At 41.6% G+C, this 21,780-nt stretch overlaps 2 pseudogenes; both read right to left on the bottom strand.

Moving 5' to 3' along the window:
• Positions 1–282: 282 nt before the first annotated feature.
• On the bottom strand, positions 283–2,564 carry LOC121399700 (annotated as a pseudogene).
• A 360-nt stretch (positions 2,565–2,924) lies between these two features.
• On the bottom strand, positions 2,925–12,977 carry LOC121399699 (annotated as a pseudogene).
• Positions 12,978–21,780: the final 8,803 nt, after the last annotated feature.

The raw sequence follows: 21,780 nt of genomic DNA, 5'->3' as shown, positions 1-21,780 counted from the left end.
TTAATTCTGCATCTTAATATCATAATGGTTGTGTTAGAATAGAAGTGCTGACATATTTACTTGCATGAAATTAAGTATATTGTCACTACACAATTCATATATTAATAAAGTGTAATGCTTTGATAACATTTACATATAGCTTGCACTGCAAATTGCCTGCTAGTGAGCAACTGAAAGCACCCAAAACATGACATTTACATTTTATGGTCACCCCACTACACTCCCCAGCAACTAGAATCCATTTAGTATGTTCAATTCAGCAGCAGGAGCTCCACTGACTAATTTAATAGAACTCGCCAACATCAACTCTCTTGTCACACAGTTTGCTTCTTGCATTTGTTCCCACTTTGAATGCAGCAGAGTTGTTCATGTGCCTTTCCTCACGTGATACTTTCATTGCTTTAATAGTGGCAGTATCCAGCAGTAGTGGTGGGCCAAGCTCAAATATACTGCGCAGAAATACATTTGTCAGAAATTGATACTGCATTCCAGATCCTTAAAGGTACCATATGTAAGCCGCTTAACCCAGCTGTCTATATGAATGCGCTCCCTTCCAAATCGGATCATTTCTGGCTGAAAGTCTCCTTCCTCTATGGCTCTAAGGACATCTTGAAATACAGATCTCTGCTTTCTTCTGTCTGTCTTTGCTCTGTGTTTATAGCAGTCTGTAGCCAAATATTTTAATGTTTGCGTCAAGGGTTCCAAATCGTCATAGTAAAAATCTGCATCTGCTTCACGTGCCAGCTCAAACAAGAGGGCCAGAGTCTCCCCAGCAGCAATTCGCATATTGACATCACCGCAAGAGAGCAGCCGTGGAAGCTCACAGAGATGTATGTCAAGTTTCTTCTTCACTATTATGGCAGATGGTCAGCAAAAGGGCCCATGATTGAAGAGCCTGGATGTGAAGTGCTGAACAGTTATCAGCTGCACTCTCTGAATGATACTGCTTTGTAAACAGATTCTCCATGCACTCCATTGTGGTGTATACATCCTCAACATCATCAGTAGCAAAGAAGCAACAGAGTCCAAGATATACAAACAATTGGAATTCACAAGGATCGACTCAAACGCAGCTTTACTGCTCCACCTTTAGTGTTTTATTCGTGTTAAACAATAAAACACTAAAGGTGGAGCAGTAAAGCTGCGTTTGAGTCGATCCTTGTGAATTCCAATTGTTTGTATACTTTAGTATCACACACGGCGGAGGTGCATCACTTGGAACTCGACCTTAATTGAACCTGCATACGGTTAGAGGTAACAGCAATTTATTTATATTTGAGAGTCCAAGATATGTAGCACAAGCTTGCCGTGCTTGTGTGTTTGCACTCCTATCACAAACAATGCTTTTTAGAACTGGAGCAACGGTTCGGAAAACTTCCTCGCTTTCAATTCCTGATCCAAGCTGACAACAAAGAAGGCAAGCAAGGGCTGCTGCTACCTGCTGCTCTTCACTTTTTCCTTTTTTCAGGCAGCGCTCAATGCTATCTGTTCTTCTTTCCATAATAAAATCATAAAATATCTTGGATGAGCGCTGCTTTCCGTATCGAGCGCTTCTTACCGACCTGAATTCAGAGGAGCTGGGCCACATTGTGGATGTTTGTAATTCCAGGCTGATCGGAGTTCCCAGTCACGTAGCCACTCTCAATATGCGCTGCTTTCCGTATCGAGCGCTTCTTACCGAGCTGAATTCAATGCGCTGCTTTCTTAAACACGTGTGCACAGAAAGCAGCGCATCTGAGAGTGGCTGCGTGCTATCGAGCGCTAAACTGCAAGCGGACACACAGTGCGGGTTTAAGATAGCACAGAAAGCAGCGCATTGAATTCGGGTCGGTAAAAAGCGCTCGATATGGAAAGCAGCGCATGTTGAGAGTGGCTACATGACTGGGAACTCCGATCAGCCTGGAATTACAAACATCCACGATGTGGCCCAGCTCCTCTGAATTCAGGTCGGTAAGAAGCGCTCGATACGGAAAGCAGCGCATATTGAGAGTGGCTACGTGACTGGGAACTCCGATCAGCCTGGAATTACAAACATCCACGATGTGGCCCAGCTCCTCTCTTAGCAGCTTCCCCACTCTACAGATGCGCCGATGAGCCAGCAATCCTCGATTATGGAAACCACGCTCCCTGAAGCAGCAGCCGCTTCACATGCTGTCAATACAGCATGAGACAGAGCCAAGGAGGAGAAATCCAGCGCCGCACCATGGATGGTCGCCGTGTCGCCTTTTCTGTAGAGGACAGGAAGTGGAGTTTCGGTACGTTATTTCTTAATAAAGGCTTTGCAATTTTAAGATTTTATTTGTCTTGGTGTTTATTTTTTGATGTTTACTAACGAATTGTTTTTAAAAAAAATTTGATGTTACTGGTCCTTTAAGTTTGTATTCAAAGTCTTCTTGAGCAGCATACTTATCTACCTCCGTACCTTCTTCAACAAAGCTAGCAACATCACTGAAGCTACTGCAGTGGCTCATGGTTTCTATGGAGTAATCATCATCACTAAATGCTTGAACATTCTTGTGCTGGCCACCTGCGGCCTGGTTACTCCTCTTCTTAGGTTTTGGCATGCCTGCGGAGCCGCACCACTTTGTCCTTCTCGTCTGTCCGGATCGCTGTAGGCCGGGCCGTGCCTGGCGCAGGACGTGCAGCCACAAGTTATGTGGATTGTAACATTTTCCTAAACCAAATTTCATTACACAGTAGAAGCCATTAATTCTGCATCTTAATATCATAATGGTTGTGTTAGAATAGAAGTGCTGACATATTTACTTGCATGAAATTAAGTATATTGTCACTACACAATTCATATATTAATAAAGTGTAATGCTTTGATAACATTTACATATAGCTTGCAGAACTGCAAATTGCCTGCTAGTGAGCAACTGAAAGCACCCAAAACATGACATTTACATTTTATGGTCACCCCACTACACTCCCCAGCAACTAGAATCCATTTAGTATGTTCACTTCAGCAGCAGGAGCTCCACTGACTAATTTAATAGAACTCGCCAACATCAACTCTCTTGTCACACAGTTTGCTTCTTGCATTTGTTCCCGCTTTGAATGCAGCAGAGTTGATCATGTGCCTTTCCTCACGTGATACTTTCATTGCTTTAATAGTGGCAGTATCCAGCAGTAGTGGTGGGCCAAGCTCAAATATACTGCGCAGAAATACATTTGTCAGAAGTTGATACTGCATTCCAGATCCTTAAAGGTACCATATGTAAGCCGCTTAACCCAGCTGTCTATATGAATGCGCTCCCTTCCAAATCGGATCATTTCTGGCTGAAAGTCTCCTTCCTCTATTGCTCTAAGGACATCTTGAAATACAGATCTCTGCTTTCTTCTGTCTGTCTTTGCTCTGTGTTTATAGCAGTCTGTAGCCAAATATTTTAATGTTTGCGTCAAGGGTTCCAAATCGTCATAGTAAAAATCTGCATCTGCTTCACGTGCCAGCTCAAACAAGAGGGCCAGAGTCTCCCCAGCAGCAATTCGCATATTGACATCACCGCAAGAGAGCAGCCGTGGAAGCTCACAGAGATGTATGTCAAGTTTCTTCTTCACTATTATGGCAGATGGTCAGCAAAAGGGCCCATGATTGAAGAGCCTGGATGTGAAGTGCTGAACAGTTATCAGCTGCACTCTCTGAATGATACTGCTTTGTAAACAGATTCTCCATGCACTCCATTGTGGTGTATACATCCTCAACATCATCAGTAGCAAAGAAGCAACAGAGTCCAAGATATACAAACAATTGGAATTCACAAGGATCGACTCAAACGCAGCTTTACTGCTCCACCTTTAGTGTTTTATTCGTGTTAAACAATAAAACACTAAAGGTGGAGCAGTAAAGCTGCGTTTGAGTCGATCCTTGTGAATTCCAATTGTTTGTTTACTTTAGTATCACACACGGCGGAGGTGCATCACTTGGAACTCGACCTTAATTGAACCTGCATACGGTTAGAGGTAACAGCAATTTATTTATATTTGAGAGTCCAAGATATGTAGCACAAGCTTGCCGTGCTTGTGTGTTTGCACTCCTATCACAAACAATGCTTTTTAGAACTGGAGCAACGGTTCGGAAAACTTCCTCGCTTTCAATTCCTGATCCAAGCTGACAACAAAGAAGGCAAGCAAGGGCTGCTGCTACCTGCTGCTCTTCACTTTTTCCTTTTTTCAGGCAGCGCTCAATGCTATCTGTTCTTCTTTCCATAATAAAATCATAAAATATCTTGGATGAGCGCTGCTTTCCGTATCGAGCGCTTCTTACCGACCTGAATTCAGAGGAGCTGGGCCACATCGTGGATGTTTGTAATTCCAGGCTGATCGGAGTTCCCAGTCACGTAGCCACTCTCAATATGCGCTGCTTTCCGTATCGAGCGCTTCTTACCGAGCTGAATTCAATGCGCTGCTTTCTTAAACACGTGTGCACAGAAAGCAGCGCATCTGAGAGTGGCTGCGTGCTATCGAGCGCTAAACTGCAAGCGGACACACAGTGCGGGTTTAACCCTTTAAGTGCCAGCAGAATTTCACATTTTGGTTACGCGAAATGCCAGCCGTTTTTAAGCATTTTGTGCTCTCTCACTTTAGGGGCATTTTCTGAGGGGAAACCTATAGTTTACCTAGGAAAACTATACATTGTTTTTTTCGGTAGAAACTGAGCTTTCTAAATCTGCCTGAGTTTTCATGTATTTCCACCTGTGCAAAAAAATTTATAGTGCTAAATAACAAAAAAAAATGAAAAATTACCATTTTTCATTGTATATCAATTTATACCAGAAAAATATTTCATTTTACAGATGAAAATCCAACTGATTTGGAAAGCCTTATGTCTCTCGAACGTGCCAATACCAGATATGTATAGTTTTAGGGAGATTTAGGATTTCTGTACAGCAAAAACTCCCGGCAGTATATTACTGAATTTTGAAAGCACTAAGGCAGAAAACGGCATGCTTTAGATTCCAAGGCAAAAAATCCTGAAACCATAGGTTTACCCCAGAAAACCATACATTTTTGAAAAGTACACATTCTGCCGATTACAAAATGGGTAACTATGTCTCTCTACTCCCAACTACCAAACAGAAAAGCTTGTCTGAACATAGCGGTTTTTCAAAATAAAATTCAAAATTTTGAAAAATCATTTCAAAGGTTTTATTTTGCTGCTCCGCATATCCCAAACTATATTACGTACCAAGAAAAAGCACCTGAAATATGATTGCCAGGGGTCCACTGAACAGTTTGATATCCATTATGCATAGGTTTACCAAAGTATCTGGCATTTAGAGACACAAATATGAAGTTAGCGCATCCAAATTGTTCAGGACTTTACTTCAGCTACTGAGAAATCAACACATTGACTGCATTTTTTGTGGGGTAAAAACACAGAAATATATGTTTACCCCCCAAACCCATATATTTTTGGAAAGAACACATTCTACAGAATCTAAAATGGGTACCCATGCCTTTCTGCTCCAAACTACTGAGTCGCAAGGCTTTCCCAAAATTGTTGGTTTTGGTGAAATATCTGAAAATTGCCTCAAAACTTCAACTTCCCAGCACCATATCACCCATGTATCATTACGTACTAAGAAAAAGCACCCTAAATATGATTGCCAGGGTTCCTCTGAACATTTTGGTGGCCATTGTTCATAAGTTTACCAAAGTATCTGGCATTTAGAGGCCCCAAAATGAAGTTAGCGCATACAAACAGTCCCGTGAGTAACTTCATCTAATGAGAAATCAACACATTGACTGCATTTTTGTGGGGTAAAAACACAGAAATATATGTTTACCCCCCAAAACCCATATATTTTTGGAAAGTACACATTCTACAGAATCTAAAATGGGTACCCATGCCTTTCTGCTCCAAACTACTGAGTCGCAAGGCCTTCCCACAATTGTCGGTTTTGGTGAAATATCTGAAAATTGCCTCAAAGCTTCAACTTCTCAGCACCATATCACCCATGTATCATTACGTACTAAGAAAAAGCACCCTAAATATGATTGCCAGGGTTCCTCTGAACATTTTGGTGGCCATTGTTCATAAGTTTACCAAAGTATCTGGCATTTAGAGGCCCCAAAATGAAGTTAGCGCATACAAACAGTCCCGTGGGTAACTTCAGCTAATGAAAAATCAACACATTGACTGCATTTTTGTGGGGTAAAAACACAGAAATATATGTTTACCCCCCAAAACCCATATATTTTTGGAAAGTTCACATTCTACAGAATCTAAAATGGGTACCCATGCCTTTCTGTTCCAAACTACTGAGTCGCAAGGCTTTCCCACAATTGTCGGTTTTGGTGAAATATCTGAAAATTGCCTCAAAGCTTCAACTTCTCAGCACCATATCACCCATGTATCGTTACGCACCAAGAAAAACACCCTAAATATGATTGCCAGGGTTCCTCCAAACAGTTTGGTGGCCATTGTTCATAGGTTTACCAAAGTATCTGGCAGTTAGAGGCCTCAAAATGAAGTTAGCGCATACAAATAGTCCTGTGGGTAACTTCATCTAATGAAAAATCAACACATTGACTGCATTTTTGTGGGGTAAAAACACAGAAATATATGTTTACCCCCCAAACCCATATATTTTTGGAAAGTACACATTCTACCGAATCTAAAATGGGTACCCATGCCTTTCTGCTCCAAACTACTGAGTCGCAAGGCTTTCCCACAATTGTCGGTTTTGGTGAAATATCTGAAAATTTCCTCAAAGCTTCAACTTCTCAGCACCATATCACCCATGTATCGTTACGCACCAAAAAAAACACCCTAAATATGATTGCCAGGGGTCCTCCAAACAGTTTGGTGCCCACTGTGCATAGGTTTACCAAAGTATATGGCAGTTAGAGGCCCCAAAATGAAGTTAGCGCATACAAATAGTCCTGTGGGTAACTTCAGCTAATGAAAAATCAACACATTGACTGCATTTTTGTGGGGTAAAAACACAGAAATATATGTTTACCCCCCAAACCCATATATTTTTGGAAAGTACACATTCTACCGAATCTAAAATGGGTACCCATGCCTTTCTGCTCCAAACTACTGAGTCGCAAGGCTTTCCCACAATTGTCGGTTTTGGTGAAATATCTGAAAATTGCCTCAAAGCTTCAACTTCTCAGCACCATATCACCCATGTATCGTTACGCACCAAAAAAAAAACACCCTAAATATGATTGCCAGGGGTCCTCCAAACAGTTTGGTGCCCACTGTGCATAGGTTTACCAAAGTATATGGCAGTTAGAGGCCCCAAAATGAAGTTAGCGCATACAAATAGTCCTGTGGGTAACTTCAGCTAATGAAAAATCAACACATTGACTGCATTTTTGTGGGGTAAAAACACAGAAATATATGTTTACCCCCCAAACCCATATATTTTTGGAAAGTACACATTCTACCGAATCTAAAATGGGTACCCATGCCTTTCTGCTCCAAACTACTGAGTCGCAAGGCTTTCCCACAATTGTCGGTTTTGGTGAAATATCTGAAAATTGCCTCAAAGCTTCAACTTCTCAGCACCATATCACCCATGTATCGTTACGCACCAAAAAAAAACACCCTAAATATGATTGCCAGGGGTCCTCCAAACAGTTTGGTGCCCACTGTGCATAGGTTTACCAAAGTATATGGCAGTTAGAGGCCCCAAAATGAAGTTAGCGCATACAAATAGTCCTGTGGGTAACTTCAGCTAATGAAAAATCAACACATTGACTGCATTTTTGTGGGGTAAAAACACAGAAATATATGTTTACCCCCCAAACCCATATATTTTTGGAAAGTACACATTCTACCGAATCTAAAATGGGTACCCATGCCTTTCTGCTCCAAACTACTGAGTCGCAAGGCTTTCCCACAATTGTCGGTTTTGGTGAAATATCTGAAAATTGCCTCAAAGCTTCAACTTCTCAGCACCATATCACCCACGTATCGTTACGCACCAAAAAAAAACACCCTAAATATGATTGCCAGGGGTCTTCCAAACAGTTTGGTGCCCACTGTGCATAGGTTTACCAAAGTATATGGCAGTTAGAGGCCCCAAAATGAAGTTAGCGCATACAAATAGTCCTGTGGGTAACTTCAGCTAATGAAAAATCAACACATTGACTGCATTTTTGTGGGGTAAAAACACAGAAATATATGTTTACCCCCCAAACCCATATATTTTTGGAAAGTACACATTATACAGAATCTAAAATGGGTACCCATGCCTTTCTGCCCCAAACTACTGAGTCGCAAGGCTTTGCCAAATTTGGCGGTTTTGGTAAAATATTTTGAAAATTGCCTCAAAGCTTCAACTTTCCAGCATCGTATTGTCCATGTATCATTACCAGCATAAAGCATCCTAAATATAAACATAGGGGTCTACTAAACAGTTTGATGCCCAATGTGCATAGATATACCAAACTATGTGGGGCACAGAGACCCCCAAATGACAATATGTATAGACATTTTCACGGCTGACGCGCTGGCTGCTGCAATATAACCACCCGGTGTGTGTATTATGCGACATTAGACCACCTAACAGTACAGAGACCCCAGAAAACCATATATTTTCAGAAAGTACACATTCTGACGAATCCAATATGGGTAAATATGTGTTCCTACTGCAAACTGTCAAACTGCAAAGCAATGCTGAACGTAACGGTTTTATCAAATTTCTGAAAATCGTCACAAAGCTTGAATTTTACCCCATTATATGCCCCACATTTCGTAACTTATCAGCATAAAACATCCTGAATATGAACGCCAGGGGTCTACTGAACACTTTGATGCCCAATATGCATAGATATACCAAACTATGTGGCGCACAGAGACCCCCAAATGACAATAGTGTATATACATTTTCACGGCTGACGCACGCTGGCTGCTGCAATATAAGCACCCGGTGTGTGTAATATGCGACATTAGACCCCCCTAACAGTACAGAGACCCCAGAAAACCATATATTTTCAGAAAGTACACATTCTGACGAATCCAAAATGGGTAAATATGTGTTCCTACTGCAAACTGTCAAACTGCAAAGCAATGCTGAACGTAACAGTTTTTATCAAATTTCTGAAAATCGTCACAAAGCTTGAAATTTATCCCATTATATGCCCCACATTTCGTAACTTATCAGCATAAAACATCCTAAATATGAGCGCCAGGGGTCTACTGAACACTTTGATGCCCAAAATGCATAGATATACCAAACTATGTGGCGCACAGAGACCCACAAATGACAATATGTATAGACATTTTCACGGCTGACACGCTGGCTGCAGCAATATAACCACCCGGTGTGTGTGTATTATGCGACATTAGACCACCTAACAGTACAGAGACCCCAGAAAACCATATATTTTCAGAAAGTACACATTCTGACGAATCCAATATGGGTAAATAAGTGTTTCTACTGCAAACTGCCAAACTGCAAAGCAATGCTGAACATAACGGTTTTTATCAAATTTCTGAAAATCGTCACAAAGCTTGAATTTTACCCCATTATATGCCCCACATTTCGTAACTTATCAGCATAAAACATCCTGAATATGAACACCAGGGGTCTACTGAACACTTTGATGCCCAATATGCATAGATATACCAAACTATGTGGCGCACAGAGACCCCCAAATGACAATAGTGTATACATTTTCACGGCTGACGCGCGCTGGCTGCTGCAATATAAGCACCCGGTGTGTCTAATATGCGACATTAGACCCCCCTAACAGTACAGAGACCCCAGAAAACCATATATTTTCGGAAAGTACACATTCTGACGAATCCAATATGGGTAAATATGTGTTCCTACTGCATACTGTCAAACTGCAAAGCAATGCTGAACGTAACGGTTTTTATCAAATTTCTGAAAATCGTCACAAAGCTTGAATTTTACCCCATTATATGCCCCACATTTCGTAACTTATCAGCATAAAACATCCTGAATATGAACGCCAGGGGTCTACTAAACACTTTGATGCCCAATATGCATAGATATACCAAACTATGTGGCGCACAGAGACCCCCAAATGACAATAGTGTATACATTTTCACGGCTGATGCGCGCTGGCTGCTGCAATACAAGCACCTGGTGTGTGTAATATGCGACATTAGACCCCCCTAACAGTACAGAGACCCCAGAAAACCATATATTTTCAGAAAGTACACATTTTGACGAATCCAATATGGGTAAATATGTGTTCCTACTGCAAACTGTCAAACTGCAAAGCAATGCTGAACGTAACGGTTTTTATCAAATTTCTGAACATCGTCACAAAGCTTGAATTTTACCCCATTATATGCCCCACATTTCGTAACTTATCAGCATAAAACATCCTAAATATGAGCGCATGGGGTCTACTGAACACTTTGATGCCCAATATGCATAGATATACCAAACTATGTGGCGCACAGAGACCCCCAAATGACAATATGTATAGACATTTTCACGGCTGACGCGCTGGCTGCTGCAATATAACCACCCAGTGTGTGTATTATGCGACATTAGACCACCTAACAGCACAGAGACCCCAGAAAACCATATATTTTCAGAAAGTACACATTTTGACGAATCCAATATGGGTAAATAAGTGTTTCTACTGCAAACTGCCAAACTGCAAAGCAATGCTGAACATAACGGTTTTTATCAAATTTCTGAAAATCGTCACAAAGCTTGAATTCTACCCCATTATATGCCCCACATTTCGTAGCTTATCAGCATAAAACATCCTAAATATGAGCGCCAGGGGTCTACTGAACACTTTGATGCCCAATATGCATAGATATACCAAACTATGTTGCGCACAGAGACCCCCAAATGACAATATGTATAGACATTTTCACAGCTGACGCGCTGGCTGCTGCAATATAAGCACCTGGTGTGTGTATTATGCGACATTAGACCCCCCTAACAGTACAGAGACCCCAGAAAACCATATATTTTCAGAAAGTACACATTCTGACGAATCCAAAATGGGTAAATAAGTGTTTCTACAGCAAACTGCCAAACTGCAAAGCAATGCTGAACATAACGGTTTTTATCAAATTTCTGAAAATCGTCACAAAGCTTGAATTTTACCCCATTATGTGCCCCACATTTCGTAACGTATCAGCATAAAACATCCTAAATATGAATGACAGGGGTCTACTGAACACTTTGATGCCCAATATGCATAGATATACCAAACTATGTGGCGCACAGAGACCCCCAAATGGATATATAGTAGATAAAATTTACATAGGCAAAACAAAATAACACAGAACAGTGTGAAATGCAAATAAATCACCAAAAACTAATAAAACCACAAAAATCAATGCTTTTTTTTTTCACACTAGTGTAATCGGCCACCAGAATTACCGTTTGAATATTTTAGCTGGGCCAAATCGATTATACGGGCAGAAACAAGTGAACAACACAAATGCAGAGCTGAAAATGCAATAAAATGGCTAAAAATTCAATAAAATGGCTAAAAATGCACCAAAATACCCAAAATTGCAATATAACCACCAAAATAACATACAAAAGCTATTGCACAGTACGGTTAGCGAATACGCTATTCGGAACGGCAATAAAACATTTTTTTTAGCCCAAAAAGAGACGATGCGATAAGAAAAAAAAAAAAAAAGCCACAAAGCCATATATGTACATATGCGTGTGCACAACGGGTAAATTGCATGTTATTTGCGCATGTGCGCGTGTGCAAGTGTACATGGGTGCTGTGAGTGTGTGTGACCCCCCCAATCCCCAAAAATCTATGTGTGAGTGTGTGTAAGTGTGAATGTAAGTGTATATTACTGTAATAAGTGTGTGTTGGTGTGTTTGTGTGTTTTTGTGTGTGTAAATGTTACACTTACCTGGGGTAGATGCTGCAGATCGATCAGAAAGGGTCCCACGCAGCAGATCTCCAGCTCCAACGATCATCAGCCATGTGGGGGCGGAGCTGGGCGGAAGTGCGGCGCAGGCAGCAGCAGGACGCATAGGAAACGCGTCCCTGCTGCTGCTTTGGGGCCCCTGGGCGATCGCGCCCCAGGGGCCACACGATCCCCTGCTCTGCTCGTTGTCTAGGGGCAGGGGATCGTGAAGGAGCGGAGCGAGCGGCTCTAACAGCCGCTCCTCCGCTCGCAAACCCGGAAGTGCTGCAGAACGTAGAATCTACGATCTGTGGCACTTTGGTCCTTTGATCCACAGAACGTAGATTCTACGTTCTGTGGCACTTAAAGGGTTAAGATAGCACAGAAAGCAGCGCATTGAATTCGGGTCGGTAAAAAGCGCTCGATATGGAAAGCAGCGCATGTTGAGAGTGGCTACATGACTGGGAACTCCGATCAGCCTGGAATTACAAACATCCACGATGTGGCCCAGCTCCTCTGAATTCAGGTCGGTAAGAAGCGCTCGATACGGAAAGCAGCGCATATTGAGAGTGGCTACGTGACTGGGAACTCCGATCAGCCTGGAATTACAAACATCCACGATGTGGCCCAGCTCCTCTCTTAGCAGCTTCCCCACTCTACAGATGCGCCGATGAGCCAGCAATCCTCGATTATGGAAACCACGCTCCCTGAAGCAGCAGCCGCTTCACATGCTGTCAATACAGCATGAGACAGAGCCAAGGAGGAGAAATCCAGCGCCGCACCATGGATGGTCGCCGTGTCGCCTTTTCTGTAGAGGACAGGAAGTGGAGTTTCGGTACGTTATTTCTTAATAAAGGCTTTGCAATTTTAAGATTTTATTTGTCTTGGTGTTTATTTTTTGATGTTTACTAACGAATTGTTTTTAAAAAAAATTTGATGTTACTGGTCCTTTAAGTTTGTATTCAAAGTCTTCTTGAGCAGCATACTTATCTACCTCCGTACCTTCTTCAACAAAGCTAGCAACATCACTGAAGCTACTGCAGTGGCTCATGGTTTCTATGGAGGAATCATCATCACTAAATGCTTGAACATTCTTGTGCTGGCCACCTGCGGCCTGGTTACTCCTCTTCTTAGGTTTTGGCATGCCTGCGGAGCCGCACCACTTTGTCCTTCTCGTCTGTCTGGATCGCTGTAGGCCGGGCCGTGCCTGGCGCAGGACGTGCAGCCGGGCCCCCCGCCCCCCTCCGTACACCGCAAATATGCGGCACGGCTGGGAATATGCGCCGCATACATGGGAAGATCAACAGCAACATCGAGATGAAGAGAAAGAGAGACGCTGAGCAGCAAGGACATCAGCGGAAAAAAGTCCACTTTCAGAACATCATGAGAAGAGAAGAAGAAGAGAAGAAGAAAGAGAAGGAGAAAAAGAAGATAGAAGAGAAGAAGAAAGAGAAGAAGGAGGAGAAAAAAGAAGAGACAAGGAAGAGACCCCTATGCATGGAGGGCTACACTAAATCAGAAGGTAAGATGAAGTACAGCAGTCTATAGCACAGAATAATACTGCAGTAATTAATTGAATTATTTGCATTTATTGTGCAATATATGAATTTCCAGTGTCGGACTGGGATGCCAGGGGCCCACCAGAAAACCTTAGACCGTGGGCCCACTTTCCAACTATTATTCCTCCTCTCCTCACTCAACCTCTTTATTCTCCTAGTCTTTTATATCTACTTACTATATTATTTCATTATTAAGCATTTTTTCCCATAAATAGGGAATGACCATGTAATAGACCCACTAGCCCACTGACACCTGGGTCCACCGGGAGTTTTCCTGGTATCCCTGTGGGCCAGTCCAACACTGTGAATTTCTACTGAAGACAGTTATTTTGGCAAAATAGTGGAGGGGGGATGTAGATATGTGATAGCAGTAAATTTTTACAGGTAGTGTGGAAACCATAAACTGTCTTGGAGAAAAAAAAGTGGATTCCATAGGTAAATGTAAATAGACCTGTAACATATATTGTTATTGTCCCATTTGTTTGAGCAATCATATTACTGCTCTGAAATACCTCACCAATGGTGCGGTCTGCAGACATTTGATTGCTTACAACTAGATATTTTCCACAGAATTTCCTTGCTTATTACCAACCCATATAAAACCTGAGAGTAAGGAAATGAGACACAGCTAATATTTGTCATGTAGGCAATTTGTGCAAAATGTCTGCAGATGCTAATGACTAACAGAAATAACGGACAAGTGTAGCTGTGTCTCAGTAGCAGCTTATATAGAGAGGATGAGAAGGATGATGAAGTCATTGGCAGCTCCTGACTGGAGTTTGTACTCCAGTCAGGAGCTCCCAGGCACTTATTCTGAGGGGGGAAATGACAGCGGAGATTTGATTTTTCTATGGTCACAGAATGTATATACTCTGCACATACTGTGCACATAACATGGGGTAAAGATAAGGAAAAGAGACACAGCTAATTTTTGTCATGTAGGCAATTTGTGCAAAATGTCTGCAGGTCTAACAGAAATAACCGACAAGTGTAGCTGTGTCTCAATAGCAGCTTATATATAGAGAGGAGGGGAGAGATGTTGATGTCATTGGCAGCCATATTTGTACTCCAGTCAGGAGCTCTCAGGCACTTATTCTGAAGGGAAAAATGGCAGTGGAAATTTGATTTGCCTTTGGTCAGGCAATATATAGAATGTATAGACTCTGCACATACTGTGCATATAACAGATATGTGTATTGCTTGCAAATAGATATAATTCCCCAGAATTCCCTTGCTCATTACCAACCCATATAAAACCTGGGAGTAAGGATAAGGAAAAGAGACATAGCTAATATTTGTCATGTAGGCAATTCATGCAAAATGTCTGCAGATGCTCTCTAACGGAAATAACGGACAATTATATCTGTGTCTCAGTATCAGCTTATATAGCTGTAGGGGAGGGATGATGATGTCATTGGTAGCCATGTTTGTACTCCAGTCAGGAGCTCCCAGGCACTTATTCTGAGGGGAAAAAGGACAGCGGAGATTTGGTTTTTCTGTGGTCACAGAATGTATATACTCTGCACATACTGTGCACATAACATGGGGTAAAGATAAGGAAAAGAGACACATCTAATTTTTGTCATGTAGGCAATTTGTGCAAAGTCTCTGCAGGTGCCAGTGTCTAACAGAAATAACAGACAAGTGTAGCTGTGTCTCAGTAGCAGCTTATATAGAGAGGAGGGTAGGGATGATGATGTCATTGGCAGCCATGTTTTACTCCAGTCAGGAGCTCCCAGGCACTTATTCTGAAGAGAAAAATTGCAGCGGAGATTTGATTTGCCTGTGGTCTGGCAATGTATAGAATGTATAGATTCTGCAGATACTGTGCACATAACGCATATTTGTATCTGTGTCTCAGTAACAGCTTATATATAGAGAGGAGGGGAGAGATGTTGATGTCATTGGCAGCCATATTTGTACTCAGTCAGGAGCTCCCAGGCACTTATTCTAAAGGGAAAAATGGCAGTGGAGATTTGATTTGCCTGTGGTCAGGCAATGTATAGAATGCATAGACTCTGCACATACTGTGCATATAACGGATATGTGTATTGCTTGCAAATAGATATAATTCCCCTGGATTAATTTGGTCATTACCAACCCATATAAAACCTGGGAGTAAGGATAAGGAAAAGAGACACAGCTAATATTTGTCATGTCGACAATTTGTGAAAAATGTCTGCAGGTGCCACTGTCTAACAGAAATAACATATATAGCTTATATAGAGAGCGGAGGGACGTTGATGTCATTGGCAGCCATGTTTGTACTCCAGTCAGGAGCTCCCAGGCAATTATTCTGAAGAATAAAATGGCAGTGGAGATTTGATTTTTGTGTGGTCACAGAATGTATATACTCTGCACATACTGTGCACATAACATGGGGTAATTTGCACTATAATTCAGGGAGAGCTCAAAACACCCATCTACATGGCACATGGGACAGACAAACTCCCCTGCAGGACAGTCCTGGTTGTTATTAGAGAAGTCCCGGCTTTGCAGTTTAAATGTACCTCTTGGCTCCCACTTACTGCCTGCAGCTGCTTTGTAACTTGATAATCACTGCTGGACAAGGTTTTCCTCATTTGAAGGAGAGAGGGGCAATCAGATGGCCATACATTCCACTGTGCCATCATTGATTTATTTTTTTAGGCAAATTGAGGCACTCTGTGTGCCCACTACCACATGTCCTCCAGGCTCCAAAGACCTGTCCCTTGTAATATAAAATGCAACTAAACTTCTAAGGGACCACCCCCCAATCCATGAGCATGCCAACAGGTAATTTTGCTTTTAAAAAAAATTAGGCCCCTTCATACATTGACCCTGTACATCTTAGCAAAAGTTCTAACATCCGAGAAAGGGTTAGCAATCACCATTTATATACAAAGCTTCAGTCCTGCCCACAAGAGTCCTACATTCTATCTGGCAAATCAGATTCTTAGGGTACATAGGGGGTTAAGTAAACAAATGCACTGTTTGCCCAGGAACAGAAACCCATAGCAACCAATCAGCAAATAGCATTTACCTGTTTAAAAGCAAACATCTTAATAGTTGCTATGAGTTACTGCTCCTGGGAAAACTTAGTGCCTTTAATTACATTTGGGGGATAGTGACATACACCAAAACGTACATTGGGGGTTCCAAGGATGTTGAGTTTAATACTGCCATCCAATTACCTTCAAAACCACACACCTGCCAAATTTACAATCAGATGGTGCCATATTTGGTATCATAGAACTGCACTTACTTACTTAGACTTAAAGTTCTACAAGACAGAGACCTCCTTCCTACTTTGTCTCTTAGCACATAGCACTTAAGCTCAATGTCCTTATATAAGCTCTGTGTACTGTGCATATGTATTGTATCTATTATGTGACATGTCCTCCCTGTGTGTACTTTTATATATTGCACTTTTATGCATTGTACAGCACTGCAGCTCCTTAACACCACTTTACAAATAAAGTACACAGAAGTTCACCGTGACAAAGGACAAAATGTATACCTGGAGGGGGGGGGGGTTCAAAGGTGGTTCTGAGCTTTAGTCTCGCATCTTTCTTCTCCAAAATTACACATCTGCCCATCTGATCAATCATTACTCTAGCCCACATGGTGGCAATGGGAAAAACATTTACAGTTTTTTAATGGTTCGAAGCTTTAATCTGTTATCTGTTTACACCAAAACCACATGCATGACTATATTATCAATGAGATTGCACCATTCTAAAATACTGGAGACATGTTACAGGGCATTGTTTCAAACCTGTATCAACACATGTTGTGCAGTGCAGAGTGCTTTTTTAATAAAAAAACGATAATTTTAGAAATGGACCATCACATTTACCAGGCAACGCTGGGTGTATCCTCTGTTGTTCACTTTATGAAGGTACCTAAAATAGCACAAGCTGACAACTGATGTCTATTTGCAATTTCTTTTTTTCCAGAAGGCAGAAACTTCCAAAAAAGACCTTGTCTTGAAGAGAAAAGGCCCCTTCCACTGAGGATCACTAGCTACAGTATCCATGCTGTGCTGGGTCAGGGCGGTTTTGGCACGGTAAGTGATTGCATTCCCAAAAAAGTTATCTGTTTTTATCTGGAATTGAACTTAGAGGTAAACATGAGAAGCAATACATGATCCTATATTGATTCGTACAAGCTAAATGTAAAGGCTATAGGCTCACATTTAAACCCAAGTGAAAAATCATGTACTTTGTGTGTCCTTTAACACTATTAGTAATAATACCTGTGCCTATACAAACACTTTAACATTGGGACACCAGTGCATTGGTTCAAGCCGCTACTCTCAGGCCTCCCTTGCAAAACTGCACATTGTTCTTGCACTTGAGTCTTTATAACAGGACACTGTCAAAGATTTTCTCTTCCTTTTGTCTCACTAATTCTCAATTTATTAATGACCTTTCAAGCCCGTCAGTCCTGACAGAATTATTCGGCTGCTAGAAAAGATACCCTAATCCAATTATTTCGAAGTTGTGTGGGCTAAAGGCAGGAAGGGGACAATTTTAAAAGGGGTTGGTCACTTCGGGGCAAATTTGCCAGCGTGACGTCATTACGTTACTTCGCCGATTTACTAATGGGTGCTGGTGTAAATTCGCTAGCGAATTGGAGCTACTCCAGCACTACTTCGCACCCTTCTGCCAGGCGAAGTTGCGCTATGGCGAAGAGACGTAACTTGCGCATTTTACTGAACGTTGCCTCTTGCACCAGAATTTATTTTGCCAGGTCAGACCAGGCGAAGTTCAATACAAAAGATAGGAGTTTGTCAAAAAATAGTTGAAATTTTTTCTAAGTCCCAAAAAACACTGGCGTCTTTTACTTTTTTAAGGGTGATTGTATGAAAAATAGCGTACATTTTTTTGGGGGTACCCTCCTTCCCCCCTACATTTGCTAACATATGGCAATTCAACGATACAGTGTGCACTATTTATTTATTTTATTTTTTAAAGGTTTAATGGGCTTGTGTATTGTAATGTAGTTGCTGCAGCATATACAGGTACGTCCATTATATTTTAACTTTGCACCGTATGCAAATTAGGCATCGATAGTGTAACTTTGCTTTGCCTGATGAAGTAATGGTAGCGCAACTTCGCTACCATTCGCCTCCCTGAGCGCAACTTCGGATTTTAGTGAATTTGCGTAGCGCTGGCGAAACTACGACTGGCGAAGTGTGGGAAGCTGTTACTGGCGCAACTTTGGATCTTAGTGAATTTGCCCCTTTGTGTTTACTTTTAGTATGGTGTAGAAAGTGATATTCTGATATTTTGCAATAGGTTAAATGTATAAAATAAATCTATAAAAAACTATAAAAAATAAATAATTCAATTGCTTAGAATTGGCCATTCATAGTTACATAGTTACATAGTTAAACCGGGTTGAAAAAGACAAAGTCCATCAAGTTCAACCCCTCCAAATGAAAACCCAGCATCCATACACACACCCCTCCCTACTTTTAATTAAATTCTATATACCCATACCTATACTAACTATAGAGCTTAGTATCACAATAGCCTTTGATATCATGTCTGTCCAAAAAATCATCCAAGCCATTCTTAAAGGGGAAGGAAACCTAGTTGGCGCAAAAACCCTCCCCCCCTCCCGTGTGTTGCCCACCCTCCCTCCTCCCCCCTGGCCTACGCGTCCCGCTGGGCAAAAGCCCCTAACTTGTTACTTACCCTTCTGCGCACGTCCAGTCGAGGGAGTTCACAGACGACATCTTCTTCCACGCTATCTTCTTCCTGCTTTGACTGGCGCATGCGCAGTAGGAGCATTTCGCCGGTACGATCTACTGCGCATGCGCCAAAAGTACTTCTTGACTTTTGGCGCATGCGCAGTAGATCTGTACCGGCGAAATGCTCCTACCGCGCATGCGCCAAAACGCTGTTCAAAGCAGGAAGAAGATCGCGTGGAAGAAAATGTCGTCTGTGAACTCCCTGGACTGGACCTGCGCAGAAGGGTAAGTAACAAGTTAGGGGCATTTGCCCAGCGGGACGGGTAGGCCAGGGGGGAGGAGGGAGGGTTGGCAACACACGGGAGGGGGGCAGGGTTTTTGCGCCAACTAGGTTTCCTTCCCCTTTAAAGGCATTAACTGAATCAGCCATCACAACATCACCCGGCAGTGCCTTCCACATTCTCACTGTCCTGACTGTGAAGAACCCCCTACGTTTCTTCAAATGAAAGTTCTTTTCTTCTAGTCTAAAGGGGTGGCCTCTGGTACGGTGATCCACTTTATGGGTAAAAAGGTTCCCTGCTATTTTTCTATAATGTCCTCTAATGTACTTGTAAAGTGTAATCATGTCCCCTCGCAAGCGCCTGATAGTAGTAGTTACATTTGCCATTAAGTTACAAGGTATTGGTTTTGCAGCCTACAATATAACAGATTGGAATTTATATTGCCACAGAAGCAAACATATTAATCGTCCCAGAATAATTTATTTGCTGTGTCCCTAGAAGGGACCCTCTGATCATTTATATTTTCTTTTTCCTTTGCCAGGTAATGTTGGCAACTTGTTCCAACAAGAGCAAACCGGTAGCCGTGAAGGTGATAGACAAAGCCGAGGATGAAAGATCGATTGTCAAGGAGGTGCGACTAATGAGGATGGCTTCTGGATGCCCATTCCTCTGTCACGCGCATGCAGCTTTCCAAACAAAGGTAAATAATAGCGCCAAGAAAATTATGCAAAAAAAAATAATAAAATAACCCCATGGTTTGTCCAAACTAATCTGTGTTTCACTTTCTTCCACTTTCTTTGTCTCTGTTAACAGCTGACTGCATGCATTGTGATGGAGTATGCCAGTGGAAACAGTTTGAAGGAATTCATTAAGCGCACAGGGAAACTGAAGACAGACGATATAACGTAAGTGACTCACTGTATGTACAGGAATGTGGGGACACTGGTACCTGAGAGAGATTCCATAATTATCTATAGTTTCATACAGAAAGATTAGGATTGTTTTTGCTTAAAGATATGTGCCAACATAGCAAAAAACATTTCCTTTCTCCTTTGGTTCCTTTTTATAAGTTGATTTAAGACCATGTTTCCATTTTTTGCATTTTGCACTGCATAGGGCATTGAAAATGACCCCTAATAAATTGCATTAAGACCCTAACTAGCGATTATTTGTCTGTTGAAATACATGCTGATCTCTGCAAAACACATTTTTGGGTTTTTATGCTTGGAAGGAACATGTGAGGGCTCAAGCTAGCACACATGAACCTTTCACACAAGTCACACTTTTATGATTATATTTTATTATAAGTCTGACTAATAGAAATTCACATAGGGCTATTCTTGGTCAGTGCTGCTACTGAGACCCACTGGTCAGTAACTAGTGTACAGGATATTATAGTACGGTGTAAGCACACTTATGGTGGTGAAGAAAGAATGTTACAAAAAGTATATAAGGAAATCTATTTATTCAGTATGAGAATGCCAAATGGCTGACTTTTGTTTAATTTTTCAATTTGCAAAGATTCTACGCAGCAGAGATCATATGCGGCCTGCAGTTCCTCCATGCCAACGGGATTGTCCATCGGTAAGTAAAATTTATCCAATACGCTGCTATTATTTTTCTATAACATTTATTTCTTCTTCTACAGGTTCAACTTTGGTTGCCTTATAGACTGGCAGTAGACACAATTAGAGAAAAATTAGTCAGTGTTGTATTTATTTTAGAAAGAATGGGCCAAGAAGTTTAAACCCCAGATATAATCAATCATGTGTGATACTACTATTATTATTATATATATTCATAGCATAGTCACAACACTGTATAATAAAAATACAAATATTGGCCAATAAAGGTGGTGATGAGGATTCTGCTGTTAGAGCTTACAATCTGTATCTGGGCATATATTAACCTATCCACTGGGCATCAGCAATATTTCCTGTTAACATTCACTATATATATATCCATAGCCATCTCTTCTATATAGGAATGAAACTATAACTCCTCTCTACCATTAGAGGGGAATTTGTATCCTGCTTTCTCTGCTCTACAATTTTCGGATTCATCTTTAGCATTCCTGAAAGAGCTGTTATAATGAGGGCCACTCATGTTTTCTAGTCAGGAGTTAATAGGCTTCAAGGATGGGGATCATCTTCTACCCCCCATGTTTGTTCTTTCCAACCCCATTAGAATTTCCTAAAACGTAATCTCTTCCTTGCAGGGACATCAAACTGGGTAACATCCTGTTGACCGGCAAGGGACACATAAAGATCGCCGACTTTGGTTTGGCTGTAGAGGGAATGTTTGGCCAGAGGAAAGTTAAAGGCAAGGCTGGAACAGTGAAATACATGGCCCCAGAGGTGAGTTGCTCTGAATAAAATTATATAGCTCAGATGAATTAGAGAATCGGATCTCTTTGCTATTTTACAT

Source organism: Xenopus laevis, chromosome 2L, assembly GCF_017654675.1.
Source record: "Xenopus laevis strain J_2021 chromosome 2L, Xenopus_laevis_v10.1, whole genome shotgun sequence".
NCBI classification, from domain to species: Eukaryota; Metazoa; Chordata; class Amphibia; order Anura; family Pipidae; genus Xenopus; species Xenopus laevis.
Note: the sequence above shows the minus strand (reverse complement) of the source record. Positions and strands in the feature narration are given on the sequence as shown.